Raw genomic sequence first — 17,371 nt, 5'->3', positions numbered from 1 at the left:
AACACGCCCCTCAGCAGAGCTCAGTAACTCCCTCCCTTTAGGTGTATTTCATTATCCTGCAAAAATTCCAAGAGTCCTTTGCAAATTCAACCCTTCCAATTAGACACATTAGTTTAAAAGGTATAATTACTTCTAATTGGATTCACAGTCAATATGCTGCAATGCTGTTAGAGCATAATCAATAATCACCCTATGGAACAATTCTAGCTCAATACCATTCTCCTGCCCAAGCTTCTGATCAGCTGATATTTGAGCACATGTTGTGTAACACCCAGCAAACGAGGGCTGTGGCTTCACACTCAGCCAGTGCTTATGGCTGCAGTTATTCCCCCTGTTGAAACAGAGCTGTTGGGTGTGTGCACCAAGAGCAGAAATCCTCAGAAAGGTGGAGAAGTAGGTTGATCAAGTCCCACCTTCTACATTCGTAAGGCTGCAGAGGCAAAAAGAAAGGATGGGGAGCGTTGTAATGCGACAAACCAACCACGTTCATGCTTAGTTACCATGTGTGGCTCAGCAGACCTGGGGAAGGCTGTCTGGAATTCACGTGGAGTGTGACAGAGCAGTGGATTTGAACCTTTCTCTGCAGCGCCATACTGTCAAGCCAAGCCCTGTTGCAGAAACTCCATTCTAAAGGAGGGAGAATCGGGCTCATTCAGCGTGTCATGTATGCCCCAGCCTGTGGCCCCTGGGCTTTTCTGCATTTATTCCAGGTGTGCCATGCAATCGCTTTTCTCCTTCCAAGCTGCCTTAAGCTTTCTCCACAGAGGACTGGCATGAAAGACAGAGAAAAGAGATTGAGACTGGCACTAATGTTAACCAGTCTTGTGGCCTGGCCACAAGCTGTATTCTTTTACAATTCTATTTGTTATTGTATAGTTTAAGATTATAAAATAGATTGCTTTTAATATAGATATATGTAGTGAAATGATTCTCACAAACAAATTAGCAAATCCATCAGGTTCCACTATTATCAATTTTTGTGGTATTAGTAAGACATCTAAAATTTAATCTACCAAATATATACTACAATTGTAGTAACTGTAGTCCTCTTACTGTATGTTAAATCTTTAGATTTATTCATTCTACCTAATTGTGTACTTGAACATTTTAACCTAACTCTCTCCATTTCCTACCCATCTTCCTACCAATTATGCCATTGGTCATAATTCCCACCAATTATGCTATTGGTCATAATTCTTCTAGTTTTTATCCTATTTGTTCAACTGGTGTAAGTAACATTCAATTCTTAAGGCCGTTGTAATAGGGAAAATAGATTAGAAAAGACAAAAAACACCAAGATCCAGTTTTAACTCAATACCTGACATGTTATTTTTGATCCAATAAGAGAAAAATAGGGCATCTTTCAAGTACAAGTCCAAATTTGCCCAGTTTTGGAATGGAATCAAAGCAGGAAAGGCTATAATATTGTCATTTGGTACTGACCGTGTGGAAAATATCCTACTGTATGTTTAAAACACATTAACTCATAGTGTACCAGCTCAAATCATGTTTGGTTACGTTATTCTAACGTTACAAATAAGAAAAATGAGATTCAAGCAGCTTAACTAGTGTCACCAACAGAAAGAAGGGGAGTTGTTAGAGTTGTATGACCTGTGGTCTTGAGTGGTGGCATGTGCCACCCAAATGTTGTAGGCCTAGAAGCTGGTTTCCCTGGGGAAATCTGGGTGCCTTTGCTAAAACCCTGCTCTAGGGCTTGACTCCAGCCCTGCTTCCTTGACTTTCTTCTGTCCTTTACCACACCACACTTATTTGTTGTGAGTTTAGTTAGTTGCCTGGGGTGTCAAAATTGCTGCATGCATCTTGCTGGCTTTGTTTCTCACACCACCTTTTGGACAATCTCCTACCTACCCGTGCATGTGGTCAGTTCTTGAGGGGTTGGTCAAGAGGAGCTCGCCAGTTTGGGGAGTAGCCTATCTCCTTCATCTCTGCTTGTTTCATTTGCTGAGTCTGAACCGTGCTGCTTTCTGTCAGGTTACACCGCAGTTAAGCCAGAGGCCCACACACCCCACTGGACCCTCTGTAGTAAACTGTCTTCCACCCAACACAGAAGTTACCTCAAGAGAAAAGTTGATTTCCATAATTCCTAATGTATTCCCAATTTCTCCAACTCCCTTTTGGCTTAATGCATCAATTTTCAGAGTCAGAGTAAAGGTTGTTGTACTCTTGCTGAGGTAAGTATACAGTTTTAGAGTTTGTGGTTATGGAATCCTGGGCAGAACATTTATTCTCAGCTACCTTGATCATACTCTCCAGTGAGAGCGGTACCATCATGTTCTTTCATTGGTGGTGAGGATGAGAGGCAGAGGGTAGTTGCTTAATGGATGTTGAGTTTCCTGTGGTTACCCTGCTTCTATGTATTGGTTGTGTTGGGCTAGGTGGTGGTAGGGTGACCTCCTGTACTCTGTCGTTCTGAAGACTGAGTTACCCTCTCTAACTTCCATACCTCCCGCTTAGCATGTGCATAAGTTAACCAAGGAAATAGACCTGATCAGAGGACACAGAGGTAGTTAGGAAAGACTTTTTTTAAAGAATTGGGTGGGAAGTGTAGTTGTTAATTGCTTGTTCTGGATTTATGATGCCAAGAGAGTCCATCAGTCAGCATACAGAATAAAGGAATGAAATAAATTCACAGAGATACTCTGCCTTGTGTTGGTTCTCTGTAATCAGCCCAAATCCTCGTGAGTAATTAATAAGAAGAAGCTAACCTACTTGGCAATTGAAGGAGTCTTTGTAGAAATCTTTCTTAAGGATGAAGGCAGAGATCATGGAGTAAGCAGGAAACTATGTCACAGGGATGAGTCACTGTGATTAATTCCTGAGGAAGTTACACTTTAGAGTTCCCTGACGAGGAAGGTTATTATGGACTTGAGGGAAGCACAGAACAAAGGAAGTAAGGTGGGGAAGAATCTGAATGCTTCCCCCTTTGCTCACTGATTTTGGAAAGTCAATTAGTCTCTCCAAGCTCCAAAATTTTAGCTGAATTATTGCTAAATTTGGGGAGCAGCCTATCTCCTTTGTCAGTGTAGTGCGCCCCATGTAACCTGCAAAGCATTTGTGGCTACCAAAGGGGAGAATGGGCTACAACAGACCAAGAGCCTTGAGATCCTTTCAGTGTTGATGAAAATCATGATGACAAATTAACTTACAGTTGTCACAAGCTGAAGGACAATGGGGAGCCTGTGTATCTGCTCCTGGTGGTTTTCTGGGGATTCTTTGGCCCCTGAGTTTGTGCTGGGAAGAGCACAGCTGCAGTCCCTGACGGCCATGGTGCTCTCCTCCCTGCTTCTCATTCCCTGCTGTTGTGCCTCCGACTGATGAACTGTAACACAGCTCGGTTTCTTTGGGGTGTCAGGGATTAGGTAAACAAGCGGATCATGTGCAGTTGTATGCAGTGCTGGGAACTGTATCTTTCCACTTCGTACTACATCCTTTCATCAAAATCATGAGGTATCTCTTATTAACCAAATTTCCTATTTCAGGAAAGCGAGGCATGTCCAGCATAATATAAATATTAAATAAAAGAGTCCAGAGTTAGGATGTTTCTGTTTAATTCTGTTTGATAAGTAAACAGCATGCTTAACCTTGTTCTGTTCAAACAAACTGTGTTTTAAACATTTTAAAAGAAAGAAATAATGTCTTCTGTAAGGTTATATTTGAAAACTCAATGCTGTAACTTTAATCTTCAGAAGAACAAGTTTTAGATATATTCATTATAATTAAGGTTTAACCTCAACCTCTTCAATCTTCCCATCCCAAATTAATAACCAGTGACAGTAGAAAGATCCTGGACTAAGTAAATAAAATACATTGAGATTGACATGTGCTAATGGTGTATTTGCACACTTGCATGGTCTCAAAATTCTACTGCTCAGTGGCTGCGGGGAACTGTTTTCAGAGTCAGTAGCTGTGTTCAGTTGTGCTATCTGCCAGAAGAAGATGTGGTGTTTGCAAGCAGACCTGGAGATAACTTGCAAAGACTCTGCTGAGACCTTGTTATCATAAAGGCCATAATTTAAGTGTGGTGTTCAAATCTGAGCATGCCAAAAAAAGGAGATTTTTAGAGAGGAAAAGAAATAAAAAGTCTCTAATGAACAATGATGAATAGCCAATGCCAAAGCAATAATTTTGCACGCATGCAGGCATTGTGTCGGGAAATGATGGGCTTTATAAGAGCATCTGGGAGAGGTTTTATGTGCACATACATGTAATCAGATTCCTGTACAGATAGCATTAAACACATTTTTTACTTCTTTCAATTATTATCATTTTATGATAGAGTTACATAGGCTCTGAGATTTCCCTTATACACTCCCCAATTCCCTCCCCCCTCACAGTCACCCTTTATCATTACTATAGTACAATTCTTCATACACAGTCATATGTCCATCATTGTGCATATGGACAATGGCAGAGAGTCCAGCATCCTATTATCAGGAAATAGTGAACAGTTTCATTGGGAATCCATTTTTGTCTGGAAGTAGAATTGCATACTGCATTATATCCTCACATCTGGATATGTTAGACTCCGTTTCACAGTTACTACATATCCCCTTCAATGAAAAACCACAATATAAAATCAATAGTAGGAAGAAAAATAGAAATTTACAATGCCATGAGGTTAAATAACATGTTATTAGACATGACAGTCTCCATTACACAGTTACTATACACCCCCTAAAATGAAAAGCCACAACACAAAATCAACTACAGGAAGATAAAAAAAGCTAACAACACCATTAAGTTAAATAACATGTTGCTGAATGACTAATGTGTCACTGAGGAAATGAAAAACTCAAGAACCTTCTTGAAGAAAATGATGCTACTCTATGATCTATGAGTCACTGAAGAATTTGATCAGAAGAAAGAGTTTTGAAGAGATGAAACTAACCGAAAACAACAAAAAAATCAAAATTCATGAGAGATAGTTTCTGCTGATCTTTCCTGGTGAAGTGTGTCTCCTGTAGGCAACAAATACATGGGTTTTTGTTTTTTAATCCAGTCTACTAATCTATGACATTTGATTGAGCTTAAGCCATTTACATTCAGGATTAATAAAAAAAAATAGGTGATAATTTGGGCCTGTCATTTTAGCAATGACAAGGTTGTTGACCGACTTAGTCTTCTGTTGTTATTTTACTGAAATGTTCTTCGGATTTGCCTTTGGTTTTGGTGTGTGCTATTCCTCTTCTCTGTCAAGAGAACATCTTTAAGTGTCATGTGTAGGGCAGGTTTGGAAGAGGCATATTCTTTCAACTCTTCTTTACTATGAAAGAATTTTATTTTATTTTCAAAGACAAAGGAGCGTTTTGCTGGGTATATTATCCTGGGCTGATTTTTTTTTTTAATTTTCTTCATTTTTTTAAAAAGATTTATTTTATTTTATTGCAGCCAGATATACACAGAGGAGGAGAGACAGAGAGGAAGATCTTCCGTCCAATGATTCACTCCCCAAGTGAGCCGCAATGGGCCGATGCGCGCCGATCCAAAGCTGGGAACCAGGAACCTCTTCCGGGTCTCCCACATGGGTGCAGTGTCCCAATGCATTGGGCTGTCCTCGACTGCTTTCCCAGGCCACAAGCAGGGAGCTGGATGGGAAGTGGAGCTGCCGGGATTAGAACCGGCGCCCATATGGGATCCCGGGGCTTTCAAGGCGAAGACTTTAGCCACTAGGCCACGCCGCCGGGCCCGATAATTTTTTTGCTTTTAGAATCTGGAATATGTCTCTCCATTCTCTTCTGGCCTGGAGGTTTTCCTGTGAGAGATCTCCTGTGAGTTTGATTGGCATTCCTTTATATGTCAATTGATTTTTTTTCACGTGCACATTTAAGGATCTTTTCCTTATGTTCAATTGAAGAGAGCTTGATTATCATGTGTCTTGGCGAAGATCGCTTTTGGTTAAGCCTGTTGGGAGTTCTGTGCCCCTCTTGGATGTTGTTTCCCAATTCTTTCTCTAGATTAGGGAAATTTCCCTTATTATTTCATTAAGTACATTTGTAAACCCATCTTCTCTTTCTGCACCTTCTGGGACTCCCGTAACTGTTATATTTGGCCTTTTAATAGTGTTTTTCAATTCTTGAATACTTCTTTTGTCCTGATCCAGCTCTGCTTCTAGCTTTTTGTGTGTTTCCCCCTGGTGACAGGAAATATCTTCTGAGATTCTTTCTTCTGCCTCCTTCATTCTGTTTTGGAGACTCTCCACTGTACTTTCAGTTTGCTCCACTGTATTCTTCATTGCTGATATATCAATTTTCATTTGATTCATTTCCAGTGTGACGTATTCCTTGAATTTCTGAATGCCTGCTTTATGTGCTTCTCATTGTTGATAAGAAGTTTTGTTACAAGTGTTTTGAATTCTGTCTTTCCCATTTTCTCGATGTCTTCCTCAGCGAACTCTGAATTTGGCAAAGGGCTTTGTTCCTTAGCAGGGGAGTCTTCAGTAATATTCATTGTGACTCTGTCTCTTCCTTTGCTCTTGGTCGTTGTACTTCTGGTTAGCAGAATCTTCTCCTTGGGACAGGTTTTTAAGCTGTGTCAGTAATAGGTCTACAGTTTCATTTTACTTATTGCAGTTGGTACATGGCTCTTTGTTTGCAGTTTCTTGTGCTACTCCCTCCAGCGAGTTCCAGGTCTGGAATCTTTTGTTAGATTTCCACCATGGTCTCCACAGCCCCAGCTTCTGGCTCATCAGTCTCTAGCTCCTGTGATACCATGCTGAGGCTGCACCGTTGTCTTTACAACCTTTCACCCACTTCTGGTTGGAGCAGGTCCCAGGATTAGGGAGATACCATTTGTCTGATAGAGCTAGGTTGTTGGTGGTGCTGATCTTGCTGGATCCTGTTGGCCGTTATGTCTGAGATCCACACGGACCTATTTTGGCCCATATGATGCCATAGTTGGTATTATTTTTCTGTGGGACCAGTGCAATGCTGAGAACTGGCTAAGCTCAGCACATGTGCAGCTCACTGTTGTTTCTGCAGCCTGAATTTTTTTGCCACACCTTTAGAAATTGCACCTGATATGCCATTACCAGAGTTCCTGATCTCTAGTAATCAGTTCTGAGGGCTACCGGGACCTATCTTGGGTGGAACCTGTAGGATGCCACGTTATTTCAGTTCACTGAGCCAGAATTGAACTCACTTCCAGCTCAGTGCATGTGCAGTACTGTCCATAGCCTTTGCCTCCTTAAACAAAATGGTGCCTGATATGGCTCTAGGGGGCTGACTTGGTTGTGAAATGCACCCTGTTTGCACACTGCTTGTCAGGGATCTGGTGCTCTGTCTCTGCTCTGGTCAAATCAAACCAACCAGCAGCACAGGCAGTTCTTCATCTGGGGTCTCCTCCTGAGCTGCCAGTGAAAGTCCCTTCCCACCTGGTTGCTGGTGTATTTCCAGCTGCTGGTGCTATTCGGATGGCCGATCACTGAATGCCACTGGGTTATCAGTCACTGCAACACCACACCATTGTTTTTGCTGCTTTCCTGTGTCTGTCAGTGTCTAGGTACCCCTCTGCTGTTGTTCTGTCCTCTCCCTTTTCCTGGAATGTGCCCTCTTTGCTTCACACCAGCTAATGATTCTCTGTGTGTTTCAATGTGTCCTTACCCCATTCTGCCACCTTGATTGTCCTAAACTCATTTTTTCAATGCTGTGGAAATTGAGTGTTCCCACATTTAGCAGGTCTCCCTCCACTCCCCAGACTCCTCAGCCCTTTTCTCATTCTGTCTCTGCCTCAGTGTTTAGTTGACTTCATGGTGAAGTGCAGAATAGGCTTCAGTGATGGACTCAGCAGATGCAACTCATTCGTCCTCACGTAGGACAGTTAGCTGTTCTGTTTGTTCTCTAAATAAAATCTGTTAAGAAAACAAAAACATTGTATTGATGTACTTAGTTAATGTCTTTTTTGTCTCTCTTATTTAGCCATCCCTGCAATCATTCTTAGAAATTTTATCCCACAGCGCTTACTTTATAGAGGGCATGGACACACACACACACACACATACACAGAGTGAATAGTCCCTGGATATGATATTTAATTTTCTGAGAACATTCTTCAATAGTAGGGGCTTTGAGGTTGAAAGCAAAATGTAACAGTATAACTGCTTGGCTCTGATCAGTGGTTTGTGTGTTTGTGATTTGACAAGAGAGCAGCAAATGCAAGTTATGCATTTAGTACTCCAGTAGGAATCAGAGTAGGGACTCTGAAGGGATTTATAGATTACACTAGGTAAGTGTTTTCTGCAATTGAGAAACTGGCCTCATTTGGTAAATAAAATAAAAATAAAGAGCATGACACAGTTTCAAAGAGATTTCTACATGGATTCAGTCAACAGGCACTGATGGTTCCCCGTATTAGCAGTGATGCCTTTCCAGTGGAATTCTGAGGGATGTGTCCTTCCCTTCAAGCTTTGGTTTTCTTCTGATTTAGATTTTATGTATTATGCCACATAATTAAGTTACTTGTCCTTGTCTGCTGAAGTAAACCAAATTATTTGCAAATATTGATTTTCCTATAAATGTATATATTTTAATTGATATAGAAGTTGCTAATAATGTGTAGCATTGGTTTGTTAAATGATGAGCCATTGAAGAGTATGAAGACATAGTATCTACACAGAAGTCTGTTTTCTAAATATCACAGTTATCCATCAGTGTTCGTAGTCATTATGAGTTTATTGCCAAAGTTTTAGCTAATTTCACTCAGTCTCATTTCCATGTTATAGAATTAAACATATTCTTTCAATGTTTAGGATTTCTTAGTGTTCCTGTGTTTATTAGATCATTTCTCACATACCACCATCAATACACTTCTTCTTTTCGTGTCATTAATCCACTCTCAGTGTCCTTCATTGAGAAATGTGGATGAACTTTTCACTTGTGGCTGTGTTAAGGTCTGTAGGGCTAACTCTTTCTTTCAAGACTAAATTAGGACAGAACATTTGAATAGAGATAGTGCTCAGAGATGACATGAAAATGTGAGGGAATGTGAAAATTAAAATTCTCACCACATTTTACCCCTCAATCCAAAAACAATTCTCTGGAGAACAGGTAATTTGTTGGTAATATTGTTGGGAAAACAATGAAAACTCATGCCAGAGCAAGGGCAATGTAGAAGGAATTAAAATTGTACATGATAGTAGGTGCAGGCAGTTTAAGACCATGTACTATATAGCAGGCTGTCCGTAATCCATTTAGTGAATGATGCTGGGATGAATTTACATGTCTGTGGTGGTTTTAGCACCTCTTGTTTTATGCCTGCATTCCAGAGGATGCATCCTCTTACTTCCTCAATGTTTTGCAGGTTTAGACGTCATCAGGGCAGAGTTGTTGCTTTGGCAGCATCCCTGGCATGATCCACTGAACTCGCTCTGGGCATTTCTAGGCCACGGGATCATTTAATAGTTCCTGTGGATCTGTTTATGACTTATCGAGACCTGTTCCCAGACACCCTCTCCTTCCCTACTCTCTCTAGGTACCTACTTGTTGCTTATAAGGAGATCCAGCGTCATGTTCTACTTCTCCTTACTGTGTGGCTTGATTCACTGATTCAGATCTGTCATGTCTGTTCATCCAGATTGTAGATTGTTGTACTCAATATCCTAGATTTCGTCATTGCTGTTAGTGCTGCCTCTGAGCTTGGTCATATGGCCTTTGGGTCAGTGGGATAAAAACCAACATGATGGGAGAGACAAGATGGTGGAATAAGGTAAGGACGCATTTAAATAAATGATGCTACAATCCTGGGAAATAGGAGAGGACAGGCCAACAGCAGAGTTTCACCTGAAAACCTGTGCATATGGGGAGCAGCAGAGACAACTGAGTGCTGTTGAAGTAACCAGATACCCAAGTGACAACCGGAGCTCTGCCAATGGCCAGGGGGGAGTAAATGTTCACTGGGAGTTCAGGAGTTGAACTCAGTCATAGAACTGCCCATCCAGCTGATATGCTTGATTTGACCACAGGCAGATGAATGCAAACAGGCTGAATTTCACTGCTCAGACCCTGACCGGTGCCACATGAGGCACCATTTTGTGTACTGAGGAAAAGGATGTGGAAAGCTGGAGGAACAACAGTGAGCTACACATGCAGGAAGCCAGCAGTGAGCTCATTTCTGGCTTGACACATTATGCTAGTCCCACAGGGAAAACTGTACCAACTTCACATCCTACAGGTTCTACCAAAGATAGATCCAGGTCAAACCAGACCTAATGAGGAAACTCTATAGGCCAAAAGAAAATGAAGTGACATATTCCAGACTCAAGAAAGAAAAAAATTGTCAGCCAGAATAACTGACCCTGGAAAGCTTTCCTTTGTCTTGAAAATGAAAGAAAATTCTTCCACAGTAAAGAAAGCTCAAACAACTTATGTATTCCAAACCTGCCCTAGCAATAATACTTATTAGAGATGTTCTCTTCACAGAGAAAAGGAATAGCACCTACCAAAACCAAAGGCAAACGTGAAAAACATCCAAGTAAAATGACAACAGAAGACTAAAGCAAACAACCAACAACCCATTGGTAAAATGACAGGATCAGATTACTATCTATCCATGTTAATCCTGAATGGATTAACCTCATGCATCAAATGTCACAGACTGGATTTACGCCCCCTCCAAAATAAAACAAAATAAAACAAAAGCCATCTTTCTGTTGCAAACAGGTTACACATTTCTCCAACAAAGATGTGTGGAAGCTCAAAATTAGAGGATGGAAAAGGTATTCCAGGCTAATGGAAAGAAAAAAAAATGAGCTAGTGTGGTGTAGGCTTTGACGAGAAAAAACATCAAAAGAGATGAAGGACACCACCTAATGATCAAAGGATCCATTCAGCAAGAAGAGATCATCTTATTGGTTTCTTATGATTGTTTTTTTTTTCATTTTAAATTTTACTTGGTCTCTCTTGCTTTTCTTTGCTGGTTTGACTAAAAGTATGTTTTGCTCATCTTAAAAATGGCACTTTGTTATTGCATTTCATAGTTTTTTAGTTTCAATTCTGTTTATTTTTGCTGTAACGTTATCATTTCTTGCTCTCTGTTCGTTTTTTTCTCTTTTAATAAGTCCTTGAGGTGCATTATTAGGTCATTTATTTGAGATATTTCTGTTTTTTGTAAGCACCTGATGTTATAAATGGCCCTATCAATGCTGTTTTTGTTGCATCTCATGGGTTTTTTTTATTTCTTCAAAAATGTTTTTTTTTTGTTATAATATCTTCAGTGATTCATAGGCCATACATTAGCATCATTCTCTTCAAGATTTTTTTTTTAATTTTTTTCAACATCATATTGGTTATTCAGTAGCGTATCACTGAACCTCATGTTATTGCAAATTTTCTGTTTGTCTCCCTGTTGATTTTGTTTTATGACTTTTCATTTAAGGGGGTACATAGTAACTGTGTAATAGAGACTATCATATGCAGATGTGTGAATGCAATGTAGCATGCTTCTTTATGCCCAAATAAAACATGAACTTCCAATGAAACTGTTAAATATATTTTGACAATAGAATGCTGGACTCTCTGCCATTGTCCATACCTACATTGTAGGATACACTTAAACGGCAGAATGATGGACTTATGATTGTATATATAGAACTAAACTGTGGTAGCAATATAGGGGAAATCAGTAGGGGCTGGGGATTGAGGGGAATCCCATAGCCTATGCATCTACATGATAAAATAAAAATATGAAATTAAAACATGTCATAACCATAAAAATGATGGCTCCCAATTCATTTTCTACCTGTGGATCCAGACTATATTCTTTTGTTTAATTCTTTCCTTTTTTTGGATACAGTTTCATAACCTCAGGTATTTCCACTTCTACTCCTGTCAGGATTAATCGAAAAAATAAGAAGAATAAGATTAATGGAGAAATGATTTCATTATTCTACACTGTGACCATCATCCACACCTTCAGAATGACAAACTTTATTTGAGAATACAGAAATTTTTACACCCGAAAAGAATACAGATATCACACAAAGGCTTTCATTATATCTTATTTTATGTGAAGCTAACAATTCTTGGAATAATTATTCTTATGTTAACAAAACTAAAAAAGTAAAAGAGAAGACATTAACACAGCATCTTGGTATGTGTTGGTCTATTATTTACAACTCAAGAAAAGCATAAGAAAAGATAGTATTGAGGCCAGGGACACTCTTGTCAGTTATATTTAATCAGAGGGAGGCTCAAAGGAGCGATACCACTGTGGATTTTGGTCTGTCCCTGTTCCAAGGTGAGACACAAGCCCAGTGTTCCTGGCTTGTGAATCGCTCCCTTGTCCACTGATGCACCCAGCTCCTTCACCCTCCTGCCCATTATCCTCTCTCACTGATTTCCCCTGTATTGTTACAATAGTATAGTCCTTCATAGCAGTCACCAGTCCATCATTCTGTTTTCTAAGTGTATTTATTTTTGTTGGAAAGCAGATCACCCCCTCATGGCCACATTGGCCAGAGCTGAGTTAATGTGAAACTGGGAGCCAGGATCTTCTTCTGGGTCCCCAGCATGTATAGCGTCCCAAGGGTTTCGCCCATTATCTTTTGCTTTCCTTGGCCACAGGCAGGGAGCTGGATTGGGAGTGGAGCAGACAGGACACTAACTGGTGCCCATATGGCATCCTGGCAATTCCAAGGTGAAGATTTAGCCATTGACCCATTGTGCCAGGCTCCCCCTATATTCTCTTCTCATGAGTCATCAACAATATGGTTATTATTCCCTTTGTCCCTAGTTATGTTTAATTTTTGGCTTGTTCTATCCAGGCTATGTGTTGTACTAGACCTGCTTTGGTACCAACGAACTGTGGCTGTCTTTGTGAGGGGCTTTAGACCAGGTCTGACAGGAAAAACCCTTCCACATGCCACGCTGATGTATCTGGGCAGGATGAAGCTGCAGTGGCTAGAGTAGGACCTCCAAGTGAACTCCATGGAGCTCCCACACCCCAGGAGCTCAGGGGTGAAGATACAACAGGCTTAGAGGAGATGTGATCTGCTCCAGGGATGAGCAGTGTCATCAGCTTTACCAGACATGAAGATGAATTAAAAATTCCAGCAGTATAAATTGGGTCATATTGTCACAAATGATAAAATATGGTGGCACAGGCACAGGTGAAGTTTTCTGATATGAACCATTAGCTGTAGAGTTAATGCTGCTTAATATTAAACTTTTTAATATAATTCATATATGAGAGAACACATACAGCTTATATACCCTTACAAACATTCCTTAGAAGGGGAGAGTAGGAGAGATGTCAACTCAGAAAATTGTCATGAAGTTACTGTCCTGCAAACATTCAGGCAAGATGTTCAAACATGCGTGCAAGTGGTCTGGTTTTCTTCTCTTTTAAAAGATGTATTTGTTTCTTTTTGGAAAGTCAGATATACAGAGAGGAGGAGAGACAGAGAGCAAGATCTTCCATTTGCTGATTCATTCTCCAAGTAGCTGCAATGGCCAAACCTGAGCCGATCTGAAGCCAGGAACCAGAAGCTTCTGCCAGATCCCCTGTGTGGATCCAGGGTCCTGGGACTTTGGGCCGTCCTCTACTGCTTTCCCAGGCCACAAGCAGGGAGCTGGATGGGAAGCAGGATGGCAGGAAACGAACCAGCACCATATGGGATACTGGCGCATGCAAGCAAGGACCTCAGCCACTAGGTTACCAAACTGGGGCTGGGTTGGTTTACTTTTTAAAATTTGCACTTACTATGCTTAAATGCCAATGAAATATATAGAGCAAGCTGATGTAGATTTGAGTATCAAGTGGATCATTCAATAGTTTATGGCTGACTAATAGAAGGAATATTTTCCAATGTTCCTCAACCTAATTGAGTGACTGTAGTTCATGACAAATCACTATACATTTTATTAAGAACTACACGAAAGATGTTATATGACTCCAAATACATAGAGATGATGAAAAGTTGGAAAGGCTAATCACCATTATAGCAGAAGTGTCTTGGTATGCCCAATGTACCTGTAATATAATTACACAAGAATCAAGAAATGTATGACTCAAATGTAAATTAAAAATCAGCTGAATGTTGAAAACAATGTACAGCATTGACAAATGTATTGTAACATTAAAAACCTAATGTCAGGAAAATAAGGAGGCAAATTCTCTCTAGAGCGAGTAAGGACTGAAGTAGATTCACAAACTTCAGCACAGTACCCATTATATGGCAAGGGATACTCATATTGTCACCATGCTGGGGATTTTAAAGCAGCCTATTTACCCATATTTTTCAGGAGATACAGTGGAGAAAGATCAGAATTCAGACGTCTGGGGCTGCTCAGCCTGGCATCTCTCTGTGGGACTGCCCCAGGGCTGACTTCTTCCTCATGTCAGTGGAGTCACAGGAGCTGGGATGATCAACCACACTCACCTGTGACAGAGCCGAGTGGTGGCAGCTTGGGGATGCATGGCAGAGGAACAGAAAGAATGACGACATTAACATACACCTGTATGAGGAGCACTTTCCAATTGCTTTCCAGAGAAAGGAGATAGAAGTGGAGAAGTCAGATCGTTGTGGTGCAAGTTGTAAAACCTGCTGATTCCTCAGTAGCAGTGGAGTCATCCCCCTGCTGATGCTATTCATAATGAATTATAGGGTGGTGATTTATTTATATCAAGGTTTTAAGAAACCTGCCAGATTGATGAAAAATGCATAGAAATGCACTTCACCCTGACGCCAGACTTAAGGCAGGGAAGAAAAGAGCTGATTTGGAAATGAAAGGAGGTGGAGGCACTAACAGGAAGCTTAGTGCGTGCAGGAGTGAGTGGGACAAGCATTTTATAAAGGAAACATGCAAATGGTAGAAGCTACATTTCATCTGAATGTCCAGTCTCATATCACCATGAGCCAACAACCTAAGGAGAGATACAAGAAGGCTGACCTGATTAAACCTCAGTGCCAGCACTGTCTAGTGGTTTGACTAGGAAATTCCTCAGCTTCCTGATCCCTTGTTCTTATAAACTAATGATATATGAAAAAGTGGATGGTAGTCTAGTTAAAATAGTTTATAAGGGGCTAAGTTAAAAAACCTAACCATCTGAGTTAAAAGCCCAAACAGATGATTTTTGTAACCCAAGTATCCGTAAGGAAATCTGAGATCAAAATCAAGTACTAACCTGGAAGAAAGACTGATACCATCAGAAGGGTGGGTGAGGAGTTATGGGTAAGTTGGACTTCTACTTGACAATGTCACTCTCTCAAGTTCTCTCAGAAAGAGATTCATTTTTATGTGTATGGAGGGCAAAGTGATGATAGCTGGTTTACTGGGGCTTTAGAGGTACAGAATAGCTAGCAGAGCGGAGCAGTTCCCTTGACTCTTTCTTATTCCAGGTCCGTTTCCTACCTACGTCAAACACAGTTTACAATTTTATACGTGACGTACTTTCAAACCCACGTCCAAAAATAGAGGTGTAGATGTAAGTGAGATGTTGCTTCAAATATAGTTGCCGATATAGGTGTGTATATAAATGTAAACAGAAGGGTAGATACATATCTGAATACATCTGTAGGTATAGGGAGAAGTTTAGATGTAAGATGGAGTGTTGATGTAGCTCTAGGAGTATGTGCAGGTGTACATTTCAGTGAGATGTAATTGTGGATATGGCTTTGACTGTAGGTGCAGATATTGCTGTGGGTGTGGGTGTAGTATAGATGCAGATACAGAGGTAAGTGCACCTGCAGGCATCTCACCCTTAATCCTCCCCGTTTCCATATGCAATCTGTTGTATACTGCACTCTGTCATTTTTAATGTTTGGGGTGTTCTATGTCGTTCTGCAAAGATATGCTTCTATGTCCTAAGGATTCATAGTTCTCTGGATAAATGAACTCTAAGTATTTTTCAGTTTCTGTTGAAAGACAATTTTATTTATGTCTAGCTTTTGCTGTTACAAACAAGGTCACCATGATGACTTTTGCACTTGTGTTTTTGGAATACATGTCAACTAATTTAATGAAGTGAAATTGTTGATTCAAATGTTGGAAGCCTTTAAAACTTGCACAGAGATTGCCGACATGTAGAGTTTCATTCAAATCCTCAGTGAGTTATGAGTCTGTCAGAAAACACAGTACTGGCGTTCTGGTACCTGATCATATTGCAAAGATACACAGAATCTTGTCCGTGTGTGTATGTGTGTGTGTATCAAAGTTTATTTGTGTGTTTTGACAAGTTGTTGCCTAATTACTCAAGAGCTTTCTGGCCTCAACCATCATTGAGCTATATATTATTTCTTTTATTTTGGAAGATAAGGACTTTTTCCATTATTTTAAATCCTTTAAAATATCAGCTTTGTCGGGCCCGGCGTGATAGCATAGTGGTTAGAGTCTTCGCCTTGCACATGCCGGGATCCTATATGGGTGCCGGTTCTAATACCGGCGGCCCTGCTTTCCATCCAGCTTCCTTGCTTGTGGCCTGAGAAAGCAGTTGAGGACAGCCCAAAGCCTTGGGACCCTGCACCCGCATGGGAGACTTGGAAGAGCTCCTGGCTTCTGGCTTCGGATCGGCGCGGTACCGGCCTTTGCTGCCACTTGGGGAGTGAATCATCAGATGGAAGATCTTCCTCTCTGTCTCTCCTCCTCTCTGTATATCCACCTTTCCAATAAAAATAAATAAATCTTTACAAAAAAAAAGATATCAGTGAGACCATCCAGACCTGCTGAGGTCTTGGCCACACCTTGAGGTGGGCAGCACCAGCATTGCCCACCCATTTCCTAACTAATGAAGAGACCGCCAATGTGGAACATCTTGCCTGTAGGTTCCCTGCCCAACAAGGAGGGTCAGGGAATGCTGAAAACCCCAAGACCCTCCCTCAAACCTTTGGTGCCTCTCCCTCCCTCCCCTTTCCAGAGGCACCCCACCTCCCGGCTTCCTCTCCGGGATGCTTCCCCTTCCCTCCCCTTCCCTGCTCACCTGGTCCCTTGGCAAATCAACTTTTCTGTCAGCAGCAGATTCCCGGCTTTCCATTTGTATACTAAGGTGAGGAAAGAACCCACCGGGCATTTCTGGTAACAATCAGCTTTGTCCACATCACATTCTAGAACTTTATTACCAAAAAATAATTGTTTAATCTCAGATGAAACTGAATAACAAAAAATTAAATGATGTAAGTGGTAATTATATGTTACTGACTTAGTAAGAACTACTTAAGTAAAAACACATTTTTTATTAATTAAGAAGATGTGTCATCGGTATCTGGATTGAACATGGATTTCAAAACAAAATGCTTTTTTTGAATATTTGTTTGGAAAAAAATGGTCAAACTGTTTGGAGATAACTTGTGGATTTTAGACTCAAATGAATATAAAGTAATGTGACAATAAGTTCTCCAGGGAATGGTTTAGCTGTTTCTTCT

The 17,371-nt window shown here is 40.7% G+C and overlaps 1 long non-coding RNA gene across 1 annotated transcript in view; it reads left to right on the top strand.

Annotated features, from left to right (window-relative positions):
• Nucleotides 1-17,371, top strand: part of LOC131481079 (uncharacterized) — a 465,205-nt gene that overhangs the window by 88,605 nt on the left and 359,229 nt on the right. The window lies entirely within an intron of this gene.

Source organism: Ochotona princeps, chromosome 9 (assembly GCF_030435755.1).
Source record: "Ochotona princeps isolate mOchPri1 chromosome 9, mOchPri1.hap1, whole genome shotgun sequence".
NCBI lineage: Eukaryota > Metazoa > Chordata > Mammalia > Lagomorpha > Ochotonidae > Ochotona > Ochotona princeps.
This window is presented reverse-complemented; position numbering and strand designations above follow the sequence as displayed.